Source organism: Rhinopithecus bieti, unplaced genomic scaffold, assembly GCF_001698545.2.
Source record: "Rhinopithecus bieti isolate Rb0 unplaced genomic scaffold, ASM169854v2 scaffold_37857, whole genome shotgun sequence".
In the NCBI taxonomy this organism is placed as follows: domain Eukaryota; kingdom Metazoa; phylum Chordata; class Mammalia; order Primates; family Cercopithecidae; genus Rhinopithecus; species Rhinopithecus bieti.
The window spans coordinates 2,006,424-2,021,866 of record NW_016816299.1 but is presented as its reverse complement, the minus strand read 5'-3'; positions in this window follow the sequence as shown (position 1 = coordinate 2,021,866).

Here is a 15,443-nt window from a genome sequence, read left to right as displayed (position 1 = left end):
ATTGGACCACTTAGTATTAACCATCATACCTATTTATAAGTTTTTATATGTTCGTATTTTAATTTGGTAATAATGCTTATCTACATCTCTAATATTTTATTATTATAATTAGGGCTTAATATAATATATGAATAAATGGTATATTTCTAAACGACGTTTCCTTTTTAGATGAGAAACTAAATGGTACCAAGTATCTGTTTTTGTTAGTGTTTGAGTATATGGTGTGTATGTACTTAAATTATTAAATATCAGAGACTATTGTCAACTATCAGGATTATTATTAGAATTAACAAAGTATGGCTATAAGGTAAAATATTTGTCATAAAGTTTCATTTGTTGTTCCTTAATTATAGCATTTTAATAATTTAAATAATTTATTATTATAATATTAATTATAATATTTTTAAGATGCACAGAAACAGAAACTTTAGCCATCAAAATGTAGTAATTGTCACTGAATGTATAAGAAAGGCAAAATGTAGTTAAAAAATAAATGTTTTTATAAGAGATAATATACAAATTGCATGCTGTTATGGTAACCCAGAATACCAGCAATATTGGAGTAGCTTACAGAATAGCAGACACAGCTTAATACATAAGTATCAGTATTTTTGCTTCATGTATTGATATTTTATGCATTCAAATAAAACCTCATTTGTGTTTTATTATCTAATAAGTAATATCAGTGACTGATAATAACCAAATATGTTTTTGTAGAAAATACAATTTTAAAATATATGAAATCAAAGTGAATATTATACTAGGAGGGTGACTGCAGACTTCTTTGTCATCATAGATTAAATAAGAATTCTAAAAATGCTGTCAGTACAATAATTTTAAAACAGAACAACTTATGTTCAGCTCTTCAAATCATCTTTAGATGAGAATGCTATATTATTGTGCAATTTCCAGTTAAGTGGCCATTTCCTCCTTTCCTTGTATTTGTCAATCAGAAAACATTTGAAATATAGAGCCTAAACCATGTATTGAAAGAGTTCTTCAAATTAACAGCCAATTTAAACTAAAACAAACAAACAAAACTATCTTATTTTAAAATAAAATCAATAAAACATACGAAGTTACTCGATTTTAAGGTATCTATAAATGTAATTTTGGACTTTTAGAGTTAGATAATGGTTCTGTTTTAATTGCCTATTTGTCCTTGATTACACTATTTAATCTGTATGCATCTTAATTAAAATGACAGTTACAATGGATAATAAACATTCCTCTCTCTAACGATCATGAGTTTATGCTCCCATTTTTTGAAAAGCAATATACGGTTAATATTTTCTAATAAAACAAAATGAATACCAAGTAAATGCAAAATATTCTTTTTATTACTATATTTTCTGTCTCATAAAGACTATGTTCCTTATGATAGCTATGTTCTTTTTAAAACTGCTATATAATGCTAGTATTATGGAAAAGACTACATTTGATTCTAGATACATGCAATCTTAGATCAATCTAACTGATACTTGTCTTTGGGGGCAGGAAAATAGGCATTTTTCTCCTTCAAGATTCTTGATGGCCATTATAATTGCCAAGATACCAAAAAACAGAACTCATTATCCTATATGAGCATATCAGGAATTTGCTATAGTACAATCTGTTTGGAGCTACTCATTTGGAATATCATGAATGAATGTATTGTATTTCTACATGAATTGAATTTAACTCTTATCTGTCATCCCCCTCATTCACAATTATGACAGAGTAAATATTGAACCAGCAATTATGAATGAATGTAACTCATAATATTTCATTGCTGAATTCTACAAATCTCATGATTCTGATTTTCACTGCTACTCTTTTCTTTTCCCTTTTTTTTTTTTTTTTAACAGTCTCACTCTGTAGCCCAGGCTGGAGTGCAATGGCGTAATCTTGGCTCACTGCAATGTCCACCTCCCAGGTTCAAGCAATTATCTTGCCTCAGCCACCTGAGTAGTTGGGATTACAGGTGCTCACCACTATGCCCACCTAATTTTTTGTATTTTTAGTAGAGACAGGGTTTCACCATGTTGCCCAGCCTGGTCTCAAACTCCTGACGTCTGGTGATCCACCAGCCTTGGGCTCCTAAGTGTTGGGATTACAGGCATAAGCCACCATGCCTAGCCACTACTAACTCTTGATAAATGCTTGATACCCCTGGTCACATTCTAGGAAAAAAAATATATATATATATATGTATATATATATCCAAATTGTTGTGATGGAATTCATTGGGATTGACTAAAACTAGCTTTACAATTTGGAGCCTACACAGCAATATTTGTATTCTGATGCTAGTTCATTAGCTGTAAGTTCTTAGGTAAAGTCCTAGAAATTAAATTTCCTAACGTCTGAAATGGCTCCCTCTTTTAGCTTCAATTATAAACATGTGTTGATGGCTCTCTCATTTTAGAGAAACTCCATATTAGAGAATCTTTGCTTTTTTCTCTGTGTCAGCACAGTTAACTCCAATCTAGAGAACCTGTTGTTCTTAACCCTTTAAAATAATAGCAACATTTAAGTCTTTATGCTTGAGAGTCTGAACTGAGCATAACATAAGAAATAAATTTAAAAAAAATGTAGCAGTAGAAGATAAAAGTGAAGAAAATGATCACTGATAAGTCCTAACTTTAATAATTATGTTGAGGCAATAATAATATATAAATACAACATAAAGTGCCAGAGGCGATCCTAACATTTTCATGAATTTTAGCATGTTAAGCCTTCATAATAATTCTATGAGATTGGTACTATGTTTTACTCAGTTTTATAATCAAGGAAACAGGCATAGAATTGTTAAGTTACCAGTCCAAGATCATGTTACTTATAGGTGACAAACACAGTATTAGAACCAAGACAGCCTGGTTTTTATATTGTGTTGACACTTCCTTTCTGTGGATCTCAGTCTTCTCTTGGCCCCCAAATACACCTCTCTACTGATCCTTCTTAGTCTGCTTTATACTGGCTTTTATCTTCCCACCTCTTGAGTAACCACAAACCACAGTATTCAGTTCTAAGATTTTTTATATTTTCACCTTCTGTCTAGTTTACTTGCTAAATCTTAGACATAGTAACGTTCTTCAAAGGGGACCTACCTTTTGTAAAATAAAACATTTCTAATACATATTATTCTATGACTGCTGCAGAAATTTCTTGCCTAAGGGGTCACATCTTAAATCAGATTTAGTCTTGAAGTCACTATGTAATGTAATAATTGAGTGGAGTCAAAATAAATCCTACAATACTTTACATGAGCCATAAAATACAGTGTCCATATCTTTATGCATTCAATTCTACACAGCAATATATAGACAGATATATGTGGATAAATACAAAGTATATAATGATGAGTGCATATGTAAATTTTTATATTCTTCCATTAAACTGTAATACTAAAGTGAGAAAAAGAGACATCACAGGGAGGCTGTGTATAGTTAAATTTGAAGAGGCCAAAATATAGAAAAGATTTGAGGTCTCCGTCCCTCACTGACCTTGCCAATGACTACCTGAAATCCTCTCATTAGTTTCTCCTTTTTACCTGAGTCATTGAAAACTCTTCATAAAGCATTTTTTTGTCAGACTTTAACTATGCCATCATGTCATGGAAGACATCACAATTGGTAAGCAGGTATTGAAAGGCAAAAAAAAATGAAGGGTGAAGTTTGATGTAAGAAGGGAAGAACGGGCAAATCAAACATAGTAAGGGAGTCTCCTGGGCAACTAAATGGCTGTAAATGGACAATGAATCCCTGATATATGAAAAATTGAAGCACCATAAGGTGAAGGGACTAGAGAATAATGGCGCTGGAGGCCAACTTGCCCTAAGTTTCCATGTTGTTGTCCAAAGCCTATCTGGAACCACGCAATAGCTCTTCTCTGTTTGCTGTGGAGTATCATTTGATATAAATCAAACCCTTTCCGAGCAAGCTTCATCCAAGAAAGTATACAAAGACCTGGTATATAAAGTTCTTCCTTTTAATGTAGCATGCCTGTAAGTGCCCTGAGAATGTGCCTGAAGGGAAGCTGCTTTCCAAGGCACAGCAAACTCATTCCATAGGGAATATTCATTTTTCAGAAAGCATAAAACAATAAAAAGTCACCTTATAGCATATCATCTTTAACAAACAAGACTATAGGAAGCTTAGGGAGCCCTTTCTATATGCTTTCCACTAGTGAACATGGTCAAATTGTGATATCACAACTCTCTCTAGAACCGAAACGATAAGAATTTTACTTTTTGATTTATCAGTACCTGCTATTCATCTCTTCCCACCAACATACACTCTACTTTCGCCTTCACAGGAGAATTGAGGAAAATGGTCTGTATCTAGAGATAATAGATCATGGAGTTATGGTCGTATTTCAGGAAAAGATGCTCCCAAATACGTGTATATGTAATGCAGTTTTCTCAGATGCATAATGGATTTTAAAATAGGATCCACTAAAATAGTGTCCATAAGAAAATAAAAGTTTTGCACTTAAGTTTTAAAGAGAGAGATATATAATGTATATTATATATATATATAATGGATTTTCATATTTTGTGTGAATGTGAAAATAAGAAAATATATTTTATGTACACATACTGATATATATATACACACACATATATAAATATACACACACACACACAAACACACATATATATACACACACACACATATATATATACACTTTGAAGTATTCCAGAAGGTAAAGTGTTACCTACATTATTGAGACATATTATCGTTGCAAGGTACACCAAGTGTCATATCATGACACTTCAGAGAAGAATTCAGGAGGGGCTTGAAAATTTTGGAAAATTTGGTTATGTGAGTTGGGAATCAGAGATATATTTTAAAAAGAGAGAGAAAGATTGATTTCAAAATACATCCAGCATCTACTTTTATTATGTGATTTAAAGAACTTTTCAATATTGCTTTTTCTATGATTAGATGAAGTTCCAAACAATGACAATGATGCCAATAATCATCTATTATTTCACTTAAGAATTTTATTATAACTCACATATTAGCTTGTATATGGTGAGTTTTCAGAGGAGAGAGAGAGAGAGAGAAAGAGAAACTCTGTTTGGGAGGAAGTAGGGAAAGAGAAAAAGAAACTCTGTCTAGTAATCCAGAGAATTTGCCAGAATTTTATCCGAGACAATCAAGGTGATCCCCCACAAGTCTGTAAGAACCACAGCGTAACTGGGCTTGGGGAACTCCCTAAGGCAGATACAGCTTAGATCACAACACCTAAGTCCTTTCAAATATGTGAAAAGCCTTCCCAAGAAGGAAAGATACAAACAAGCCCAGACAGTAAAGATTATGGTAAGTACTTAACTCTTCAATGCTGAGACACTGAAGAACATCCACTAGTATTAATACCATCCAGGAAACACGACCTTACCAAGTGAACTAAATAAGGCAGTAGGGACTAATGCTAGAGAAACAGAGACATGTAACCTTTCAAACAGCGAATTCAAAATAGCCTCAACTGGGCAAATGTGAGGGTTATTGCCGTTAAAGAGAAAGTAGAGAAAGACATAGGGGTAGAACGTTTATTCAAACAGATAGTAACAGAGAACTTCCCAAAGCTGGAGAAAGACATTAATATTCAAGTGCAAGAAAGTTCTAGAACATCAAGCAGATTTAACCCAAAAAGACTACCTTGAGACATTTAATAATCAAATTCTAAAAGTTCAAGGATAAAGAAAAAATCCTAAAGCAGCAAGAGAAAAGAAACAAATACATACAATGGAGCTCTAACACACCTGGCAACAGACTTTTTAGTGGAAGCCTTATAGTTCAATAGAGAATAGCATGATATATTTAAAGTGCTAAAGAAAAAAAAAAAAACTTACCCTAGTATAGTATATCTGGCAAAATATCCTTCGAACAGGAAGGAAAAATAAAGATTTTCCCAGGCAAACAAATATGCTGAGGGATTTCTTTAACACCAGACCTTTCCTATAAGGAATGCTAAAGGGAGTACTTCCATCAGAAAGAAAATGACATTAGTGAGCAATAAGAAATCATCTGAAGCTACAAAACTCACTGGTAATAGTAAGTACACAGGAAAATGCAGAATATTATAACACTCTGACTATAGTATGTAAACTACTCTTATGTAAAGTAGAAAGAATAAATGATGAACCAACCAAAAACAATAACTACAGCAACTTAGCACACAAGATATAAACAACAAAAAATTGAAAAGTGAGGGAGAAAGTTATGGCATAGAGTTTTTATTAGTTTTATTTTTTTGTTTGTTTATGCAAACAGTGTTCAGTTGCTATCAGGCTAAAATAATGGGTTATAAGATAGTATTTATATGCTTCATGGTAACCTCAAACCAAAAAACATACAATCGGTAACACAAAAAATAAAAAGCAAGAAATTAAATCATATCACCAGAGAAAATTACTTTCACTGAAGGAAGACAGGAAGAAAAAAAAGACAAGACCACAAAACAACCAGGAAACAAATAACAAATTTGCAGAATTAAGCCCTTACTTATCAGTAATAACATTGAATGTAAAAGGCTAAACTCTCTAATTAAAAGACATAGAGTGGCTGAATGGATGAAAATATGAGACCCAGTGATCTGTTGCCTACATGGTGAGTTTTAAGTTGTTATTAGTTGGTATTCAGCAACATAGCCATTCACCAACTGCAGCTATGGTGGATTATATTTTGATCTGATAAATAAGGAATATACCAAATCACACACACAAAATTGAAATGTGAGACCCTAGTCGGGAGGATGGTCACAATAGGAGGCAAGAAATGGGCACCAAGAATACTCCACAGGGGAGAAATACCAAATGAAGTATGGTACACGGAAGGGAAAAAGAAAGTATAAATGCTTCATATGTCAGATATTTCCTCTAAACTAACTATCCAGAGATGCTTGCTGTAAAAATGTTGAGTTAAGAATAAGGCAAACAGGCACTTGATTTGGGTAAATAATTGAACTGAGGAACACTGACAAGACCTTAAAATGAATGCAACAATCAGGAAGAAACTGGAACACAGAGAAAGTCTCATATACCTCATTCATTCATTCTAATTTTTCAAATTTTTTAAGTACATGTTATAGGCTACCAAATTGTTATTAAGTATATGTCCCAGTATGGGAAAATGTGCAGATAACAAAATGGCAATGAAAGTGCAGACACTCAAGTCATAATGCTAAGAGTTGTTAAATATTGTTTGTAAATTATCATGAAAATCTTCAAGAAGAATAAGAGATTCTGGTATAGTTGTCAAGAGGCTTGAAAAGGAGTTAACATTTGTAATTGGGAATTGAAAGATATCTTGTAGTTTATAAGGTAGAGATGATGGAAAAAGACTGATAACAGATTTTGAAGGAGAGAAAGACAAGAATCACACACTTTATTCACTCATTCATTAAATATTTTTGAAGACCTAATATGTACCAAATATGTAAACAAAAATAAGAGACTATATGAAAATATGAAAAAAGCCATGTCTTTATTTGGATTTCTCCAGAAATCCACACTGAGAAAAGACTCTAGGGCAAAAACTTGATTTTGAGAGAAACACAAGTAGTGGTGGGAAAGTGATATTGGGAAAAAAAGAGAGCTAGTTAAGCTTCTTTACTAAGTCAACTGTCACAATGGTTTAAATCTAGAAATAGTGTAACACATATTGCAAAATGTTCCTACATGAGGAGCAAGGGAGCTAAAGTATTTACGTGCCTGTGATTTATGTCTCAGGCATGTAAATGCAAATGCTGCTGGTTAGAAGTTGGTTAGAGCATACCGAAAATTCTGAAGGCTCTGAGTGAGTTACTGACAGCATCTGCTGCAAATTATATAATGGTAAATATGCAAAGAAAGGCATGAAATTATATATGCTATTTAATTATCAAAACTAAAACTGGAAGAGGTTCAAAAATATTTTTAAAAATGTCTTTGAGTGGTGGTGATTTGTCAATAAAGAACTTTCTCTCTCCATTTTGGATCTTCACTTATGTTAGTGTTGTGTTTGCCTAAGGAATATATTTTTTTAGTAAGAAGGATAAATCTGTTTCTCATCCAATGATTTGAGTTTCTAATTAGCCTCTGGTGCCTTACTTCATTATTCAGCAAAAAAATATTTATTGATCTCAGATTACATACCAGGTATTGTTAGGGGAATTTGGATTGGATACAAAACTAAATATGTCAGGAGAAACAAATATATTGTTATTGACAAGATCTATGAAGAAATTAAACAGGGAAATGTGATGGAGAGCGACAATGACTGGTCAGAAAAGTCCTCTTGGAAGAGTAAGTATTGCCAACGTGACTTGGATTCCAAGAAGGCGCAAACTGAGCAAAGGTTTGGTAAAATCTCATCCCAGGTAGAGAAGTTTCATCAACAATTTTTATAGCACATTTCCTCAAACAAAGCCAGCTTGTCACACATAGTGCTGGCCAAAAATGTGAAGATTCCTGTCCATCATTGCAGAGCAACTAAATCATAATATCTGGATATGAAACTAGAATATCTGCATTTTCAAGAAGTTTCTTATCTAATTTTCACCTGTAATGAAATCCTGAAATCACTACATTGGTTCTATCAAAATTATTTTCTAAAACGTTTAACACAATAGAATATAGTTATTAAATTTTTGAAAATAAGTGTTATGTAAGGAAAATTAACAAATTATTAATTGATCATAAGTTAATATTATGGTTTTATGGAGGGCATTACATTGTGTCTGTACAAGAGGATTTTGTTGAAATGCTCAAAATTTCATGCTACTTTTGGTTTGCATATGATAAAAAATGCAAATTTTATTTTGGCAAATGCAGTTGATCGGTCATTTTGTTTTCTGAGTCTTGTGATATGCATCTTTATAAAGAAAAAAATGGACTGCTGTTTAATGTGTCTACCATATTTTTATAATTTGAATAACAAAATACCAAAGCAATCCAGCCTTAGAACCCAAACTTCAAACCATATGTGTTAGAAATAGATGTTATCTGATGATACCCTGAATCATATATAATATTTAGTATAAATAAATAATGTAAGGTGATGAAAGCAATGGCTATTTTGTGTTTACCACAAGAAAAGTTGATAACACTTTTTTAACGGAGAGTTAAAAAAATAGTAAGATGAACTTCACAAGTGACTCTATATTTCTCTTCCGTGGCCTCCTGGGTATCACAACCTCTCTCCCAAGCCACATAAATAAGCACAACACATACATCCTAAGAATTCCATATATAAAATGTAGGGAATAAAATATAAAATAAAATAACACATATTCAAGGTTTGGAGATGAAACTCCTGGGCAGCATTCATAAGAGTGAGGTCTCACTGATGAAATATTCCAGGTGTTGCCATGCATATGCTCTCTAGACGGTCATGCAGTCACCATGATTCATTTCTGTTTTCAGCCCAGCAATTAGCTTGGGACTGAAAACCCTGTCTTCCTTACTCCTTTGCTCTTAGCATCTGGCTGTGTGTGTGTGTGTGTGTGTGTGTGTGTGTGTGTTTTCTCTCTCTCTTACTTTCAAAATATTCTTTTACTTGCTTCTCAATTTGGGAAGGAGATTGGGCACAATCTGAGGAAATTACCAGAATCTTAATTTAGAGGTTGATTTCATGAATATGTTAAAACACAAGCTTTAGGGGCACTGATTCTTAGTTTATTATTTGTGTGAGTTTCTATTCTTCTTATTTCATGTTTTCCTTATGACAAGACATCAGTTAGCACTCACTCTTGTTCATCTCTGCCCTCTCAATTATTTCAAATTTAAGGAGTGTAAATTATCTTATTGGTAACTTGAGATCAAGACCTGGACATGCATAGCTGGACACATTTCCTTCCTTTCTCTCGTTTGCAGCTGCCTGTAGAGAGCACAGAGTTCTTGGCCATAGAGTAGAAAAAAAGTAACTCAGTATGGTTGCCTGTGACTAGGCACATATTGTCTCACTGCTGTACCATGAAGCCCATTGTTAACACATATTTACAGAACAACCATTGATCCTATTATTTTTCACAAATAAAATTGCCTTTTGCATTTTCCCTGAATTCTGAATGTATCTCAATTGATTGCAAATTTGATGGAAAATAAGGGTGATATGTATTGGGCTGCCTCAAGTCCCAATTACAGATGACATTTAAAAAGACTTTCAGACTTGAAGTTGGACCTAAAAGAATCTTAGTTAAGTTGTCTCTGAAATGGGAGCATGGCCTAATTGCTAGTTTGGTTGACTTGCATTAGAGAAGGCAGGGGAAGAATGCTAAGACTTGAAGGTATACTTGTTTGAGATGGCTTGGGTCAATTGGATTAAGACGCGAAGATATGAGTGAAACAGAGGTGATCTGCACATTAGCTCTGCCAATTTTAATAAATACAAACCTTGGCTCTCCTGCAGCACAACGCCAATAATTTTTCTTGTTCTAAACCAGGACATGAGCTAAGATAACAACATTAATTGGTTTATCAGACTTGTGCAGAAGTCTTGATTCTTCTTATAAGCATATAATATCTAAAAATCTTTCCCTGTCATTTTGGAGCTTTCCTGCTTGGGAAGTGCCTAAGGTCAAATCTTTTAAGATAAGATTTTGAACAGATGGGAACAGAGTACAGGGCTCCCCCGTGACAGCTTTGGGTACTGTGTTGGCATACCACAGCAAAACTGCTCTGCATACCTTTTCGCTTTTTTTTTTTCTTCGCTGTATTTGTGCTTCTTTATGTACCACCTATATAGGGGATGGTATAAGTAATTATCCACATTAAAAAAAAGAGATTTACAATGATTTAGATGTTTACAGTTGACAAAATTTTTTAACTCTTACATTTAAACCTCAAAACAGTGTAGTAAGTTAGGGAGGGAATGGGGTTTATTTTTCCAGCTTTGCAGCTGAGAAAAGTGAGTCTGGGATCTTGACTCAGCCATATTTGGTTTTAAATTCTGGCTTCATAACTCACTAGCAATGTGAGCCTGGATGGGTTACTGAGTGTCCTGGCTTGAAAACTGGTTTAAATGATTAAATTGAATATGAGAGTTAAAGCTGTTAGCACAGAGTTGACTAATTAATAATTACCTGAGAAACTGTAGTTATTTTATTTTTAATTTAAATACTACATTTCCTCACTCTACCAAGTTGAACACTAAATCTCAATCATTCAAAAGTTTTAGAAATTCTGTCTATTGGACAGTATATTCATAAATATTCATGTAATTTACCTTTAAACCCTGAGCCATATGTTTTGGCACAGACTCTATTCCCTATGTAATGACAAAGATATGCTGGCCCCATTTATCAAATGTAGTTAGGGAAGGAAGAAAGGGGAAATGGCATCAATAAATAATTCTGTGTAATTTCTGTGAACCACAGATGCTTAAGTCGAGCTGTATTAACAACTTCATAATTCATAATGAATTAATTTATTACAGGTTACCACCTCCAGCTGTTTTATACATCAAAATGTTAAAATGTTAAAACTGTATTTAATAAACTGTTTTCATTTGGTAAGAATATGTAAAAAATTAACTGTCATATAAACCTATATTTCAGGTATACAAAGGAAGTTTTCATGAAATCTGACTATGTAAATATTCTGATGAATTTTATATATCAACAACCAGACAGTCTTTCAAACATTAGTACAGTGCTATAAAATCATATATTTAAAATAAATTTTGTCTTTGTCATTTTATCAGTTCAATCAAGTTTGTCCAGGTATTGGCCAAAGAAGGAACTGAATTCATAATCTTATTATAACCTCCTATTCAAGCCAAAGTTTTAGTTTATTTGTTGTAGAGATCTCTGTTGGAGGTGCATGTTTCTTTTCAACAGTCATTTCTCTTCTTTCTATATAATCTCTACTCTCACATTTAATGAATATAGTTTTCTTCTTATCTTTCCTAAACAAGATCATGAGAAGATTATTGAGAATGAACTTGTAATCAAATTAATTATTTAGATTTGACTCTGACTGGAAACAAATATAAAAACTAGAAAGGTTATGATTCCCTGTTTTGTTATAAATGATTTGTTTAAATTATGATTGATAATTTTGATGAAAGTTTCAATTTGATATACTTTTTGATAATGTGCAGTTAATTCAGAAGTTTCTAGTTCCTCCGAAATTTTCAAAATTTTGTTGTCAAAATCCACATTTTGGTAACCAACAAAAATGCTGGTATTGAATGGTGTTAATAATATTCTTCTTCTTGTCTAATATTTGATAACATTAAAATGAAAAATTATAATTTTGTTGGATGATTATACATAGGAATTACAAAAGAGGAAGCTCTGGAGAAAACGAATGAGTTGATATTATCATGTAGAAAGTTTACAATTTTGTAATTCTATTATTACAGTCCATACAATTTTTAAATTTACCTTTCAAGAGCAATCATTTCAAGTATAATTAATGCAAACAGCATTATATTCAAGATTAGTTTCCCTAAATTATTGCTCAGAATGTTTTTGTCTGTTACATATATTTTAAAATCTTTTTAAACTACTTTCTAAAAAGTTTATATTTTTCTTCTTAAAAATTTTCTTCATAAGTTNTTGAGATGGAGTCTCACTCTGTTGCCCAGGCTGGAGTGCAGTGGCGTGATCTCAGCTCACTGCAAGCTCTGCCTCCCAGGTTCACACCATTCTCCTGCCTCAGCCTCCCAATTAGCTGGGACTATAGGCGCCCGCCTCCACGCCTGGCTAATTTTTTGTATTTTTTAGTAGAGACGGAGTTTCACCATGTTAGCCAGGATGGTCTTGATCTCCTGACCTTGTGATCTGCCCGCCTTGGCCTCCCAAAGTGTCTTCATAATTTTTTATAATTTTCTTCTTAATTTTCATATATATATGTACACACACACACATCAAAAATTTCTTCTTAAATTTATGATATATTATATATAAACATATCTATGTATACATACATATGGAGAAAGAGAGAGAAAGAAAAAGTTCTGTTTCTCTGGACTACTCATCCCTTAATGCTTCTTCTCTACTTTCCTCTGTATAAATGTTGGCTTGGCCACAAGCCCTTTCTGTCTTACCCATCTTTGTCAGCACTATATTACTAGATTAGGTACTCCATCATATCATTGCATCTTACTTGTTCTTGTATCTTACACTGGTTTGGATCGTTGTCCTTCCTACTGGGTTAGAAGCTTCTTGAATTTAAGAGATGGTTCTCACCAAGGCAACATCCTTTAAGCCCATCACAGTGACTAGTAAATGGTAGGACACAAAAGACACTTGATAAAGTACATTTTTAAAGACAGATTGTAGTACACGGAATACTAGCAATCATAAAGATGTCAAACACTTTTATATGTTTAATTCAGTTAATTTGAATTGAAATTCCAAAGTACTTTTTTATGTAATAAAATAATGGGATTTTTTTCCCTTCAAAAAAGTAAAATATCCATCAACAGATGTGTTAAATATATAATGATGTATCACCTCAAAGGGTTTTATGCATTCTCTACAAACAATGATTATGAACTCTAAATAACATCATGAAAAGACTATATAAAATGTATACTGAAAAAGATAGAACATGGATTTCTTCATGTACTGTGATTACAACTGCTTGATGCTTCAGTGTATGAGACAATTTAAAGAATACCAGTTTAATACGGTGTTCATATGAGTATTTTCTCCATTTCCCAATTTCCTGTAAGCTATTTATTTTTTGTAATTAAAACATTAAAATACTAAATTTATTTAAAACTCAAGAAAGCAAATGAATATCACAGAAATAAGTACGGGAAGTGTCCAGAATTGGAAAAGTCCATAGACATAAATATTGGAAGAGCCAATTGAAAGAACAAAATAGTAGAGCAGCTAAACATGTGGGCATGGGCAAACGGTCTACTTTTACATCTGATTTTTAACACTTACTAGATTGGTCATCTTGAAACGGTGACTATATGCTCTGAGGATTAGTTTCCTTGACCTTAAAATGGGAAATAATATTAATAATAATGTTCATTTCACAGGTAAAGCATTACAAAAAAATTCTGAAATGTAATGATTGTTCTTAAAAGCTAGCAAATGATGCCCTAGAAAATTAGCACTGTGAGGCTAGAGATTTACTTAATTTACCACGATAGTGTGTACCTGGTATTTCAGTGGTATTTCATAATAAACATTTGTCGGAGAAAGAATGAACAAAAGGCAGAATATAATGAAGTAGATAGAAAATAATTCTCAGAAAACCTAGGGATTGTCAAGAAAGGAAGTGCAGGTTTTTAAGAACAAATTTCATTATTTGGAAAATGTCTGAGAAGGTAACTAAAATAACTCAAGTTTCCTGGAGAAAATTAGTCCAATTCTCCTACTGTATAAGTTTTTTCCTGAAAAAAAAAAAAAAATACCTGTTTTCAGAAACTACATTGATATCTTCCTTGTAGTAATTTACTGTGTCTTTGTTCATAATCATTCCCTTGCAACAAGTTAGCTCAAGCTGTCATAGAATCAACTGTGGCAAATAAGTAAAATAAAAATACTATAGGCTGGGCATGGTGGCTCACGCCTGTAATCCCAGCACTTTGGGAGGCCAAGGCGGGCAGATTGCCTGAGGTCAGGAGTTCAAGACCAGTCTGGTCAACGTGGTGAAACCCTGTCTCTACTAAAAATACAAAAAAAAAATTAGCCGGACATGGTGGCATGCACCTGTAATCCCAACTACTTGGGAGTCTGAGGCAGGTGAAGTGATTGAACCAGAGAGGTGAAGGTTGCAGTGAGCCAAGATCATGCCACTCTGTACTCCAGCCTGGGTGACAGAGCAAGACTCCGTCTCAAAAACAAACAAACAAACAAACAAACAAACAAACAAACAAACATATCATTAAGATCCTTCAATAGTTTGGGGAGAGGAAAGACAGAAATGACCTAAAGCTTAGAATGCTCCTACTGAAAAATCTTCATTCCCACTCTTTAAAATTCATCTGTCTGCCTTTACTCAGTGATGTCATTGAAATATATTGATCCCCACAACCCACACACAAACTGTTTTTTTCCAACCTCAGGTCATATCACATTTGCAGCTTGCTGTCTTAAAAACATACCTGGAATACATCCCAGTGTATTGATTAGCTTTCAGATTTAAAATGAAAAATATAACTGACTTGGAAGGCAATAAACCAAGTGGTGGGCAGTTTTCTCCATCACTTTTTCTATGAGTAGCACAGCAGCTTTCTAAACATTTTCAGGATAAAAGGAGATCTGAGTGAGCCCTTTAGCACTGTGATAGTAAACTTTCTTTCAACACAAGTAGGGAATGTAATACTGACTTAGAGGTGTTCTGCAAGATGAAATACCCATTATTTGTTTAGGAAGGAAGTGTGAATGAAGGGAGTCAGGGAGTGTGACTATTGCAAAGCCAAAAAAACACTCACTCACTTATTTATTTATTTATTTATTTATTTATTTATTTATTTATTTGAGACGGAGTCTCGCTCTGTCGCTCGGGC